This window comes from Engraulis encrasicolus, chromosome 4 (genome assembly GCF_034702125.1).
Source record: "Engraulis encrasicolus isolate BLACKSEA-1 chromosome 4, IST_EnEncr_1.0, whole genome shotgun sequence".
In the NCBI taxonomy this organism is placed as follows: Eukaryota; Metazoa; Chordata; class Actinopteri; order Clupeiformes; family Engraulidae; genus Engraulis; species Engraulis encrasicolus.
Window position 1 is genome coordinate 42500367 of NC_085860.1, and position 2500 is coordinate 42502866.

General features: G+C 45.7%; 1 protein-coding gene across 2 annotated transcripts in view; it reads left to right on the forward strand.

The window, feature by feature from the left end:
- igf1ra (insulin-like growth factor 1a receptor) overlaps positions 1 to 2500 on the forward strand; it is a 170120-nt gene that overhangs the window by 147127 nt on the left and 20493 nt on the right. The gene's annotated exons all lie outside the window — the stretch shown is intronic.

The following is a 2500-nucleotide window of genomic DNA, read 5'->3' on the forward strand; positions in this document are numbered from 1 at the left end:
GATAGACAGACAGAGTGGATATGGAAGAAAGAGAGAGGGTTGGGTATACAGTACACTACAAGTCTAGACATGGGCAGGAGGAGAGGCTGCCCAGCCCGTATATCATTTTTGCAGTTGGTCATAGGGGCACTTTACACATATTGCTTAGCAACACAGTGTTTGGAGTGAGGGTGGGGTGATGGACAGCACAAGAGAGAGAGATTTTTGGAAGACCAAGCGGAGTGGAGGGGGTTAGGCTGGGCGAAGATGACAAGTGTCTTTTTCATAGGACCAAGGTGATGAGGGAAAGTGATGGATTAAAAGGTCTCTTACTCATACCAGAGAATCGTATATGAGAGTGAGATAAAGCAGGCGGGTTCTTTAGCACACGTCTTGTGCAAACACCACGAAAAGAGAAGAAGAAGGAGGGACAACGCCCCCTTAGGAGACCAAATTTTGAGCAAACGCTTTTGCATTGAGTGGGCGTGTTTCGATTCCTCTTATTATATATCCAACCTCTTTGCTCATACTCTCCCTCCCCTCCCCTACACACACACACACACACACACACACACACACACACACACACACACACACACACACACACACACACACACACACACACACACAGACACACACACACACACACACACACACACACACACACACACACACACACACACACACACACACACACACACACACACACACACACACACACACAAACACAAACACACACACTAATGTCCGCAGAATGTACTGTATATATGTGGTGATGCCAGATGTAACAGATACCGTATTATCCCCACGTGTGTAGCAGGTTGGGTTATGCAGTAACATGCTGCCCTGTATGGTATGCCAAGCGATAAAATAACAGCCATTGCCACCACCCCACCTCCCACCCCCCGCGATGTGTAGCCAGGTGGTGTCACATCCTGCAATGTATGCCAAGGGTATAATGTATGCCAAGGGCAGCCATGGCCTAGTGGTTAGAGAGTTGGTCTTTCAATCTAGGGGTTGCCGGTTCGAATCCCCCACGACCTCTCCCTACACCTCCATCCATGGCTGAAGTGCCCTTGAGCAAGGCACCTAACCCCACATTTCTCCAGGGACTGTAACCAATACCCTGAAAAATAATAGTTGTAAGTCGCTTTGAACAAATGAAAGCGTCAGCTAAGTGAAATGTAATGGAATGTAATGTAATGTAATGCCAAGGGTATAAACAGTACATACTGTATTGATACTTCTTACTGTCTTCCTCCTCCGCCTCCATGAGTAGCAGGACGGGTTGAGAAGGGTGTAGTGTAGCCGTGTGTCAGGGATCGGCAACCTTTGTGACATCGAGTTTGAAATTCTCTCGTCAATGACTGTGCCAGCCCTTGTATTACGTTACGGAAAAACTGTTTTTTCCTAGGAGTGCAATGTTTGTGTGTCCACATCGTTGTATAATGCAGCTTTTTTTTTGCAGCTCCCTGTATACATAACTGCATTCGTACCTAAAAACAACACAAATACTGCAGTTGGCCTAATAATACTAATAAGTAACCCTGTGCTTTGTGCATGGAGAGAAGCTTAGTAGGCCTATAACAGCTTTAACATTTGGAACTATCAGGAGGCTGTTCCAATCTTCGTACTTTCCGCCCTTCCCGCACTGTGTTTGGGTACGCAGGGCGGTTCCATTTCTAATCGCGGCGGTGAAGTGTACTGTAAACTACCCGGATAACGCCCTCAAACCGGCCGTTTTTTGAAGTGTGGAGTTATGTACACTTTTCGCACTCAACGGCCGCCATGTTTGTTACGTAGTTTCCTCTCTGGTTGAGTGTCAGATTGGTCATACTGCCGAATCTCTGTGATGACAGCATAGCTTTGATTCCAAAGACAATATGTGTATGATGTGTATGTGTATAAGAGAAAGGGGTAACTTATAAAAATTGTCAACATAAGGAACAGTGTCTTCCGTGATGAATTGTATATTGGCGGTTGGTAAACTCTGATGACGCGCGACAACCGTCATTTCCGTGAAGTGTATCAGACAGAACGTGAATTGGACCTGCACTTCACCCTCAAATTTAGCCGTTAAGTTGAGGGGTGGAAAGTGCACTGTATCATAGTACACAGTGCAGAGTGTGGAGAATGGAACACGCTCAAGAAGGAGGCACTCATCCAGACTCAGATCAATGTTTCTTAACGCACGTAACATGATGGCACTTCACGCAATGGATCAATATCTGAAAGACATTCCGTTTTTCCTTTCTCTGGTAGAATATTTCTGCTGTTTTACATGACATTAGGTCATGGGTAAATGGAGGAAAGCAAACAGTTCTTAATCATGAACTAGTTTTGTGGACCTTTTGGGCATAACATCTGTGTGTGTGCCAGTGATCATGCCACCCATGGTACGCGTGCCATATGTTGCTGATATGACCTCCCCCCACCCCCCTGTGTGTCATTCAGTACAGCTCAAGAAGCTGAATTGGCATGGCAAATATTGATTGCCAAAGCACAAAATAGAACAAACATT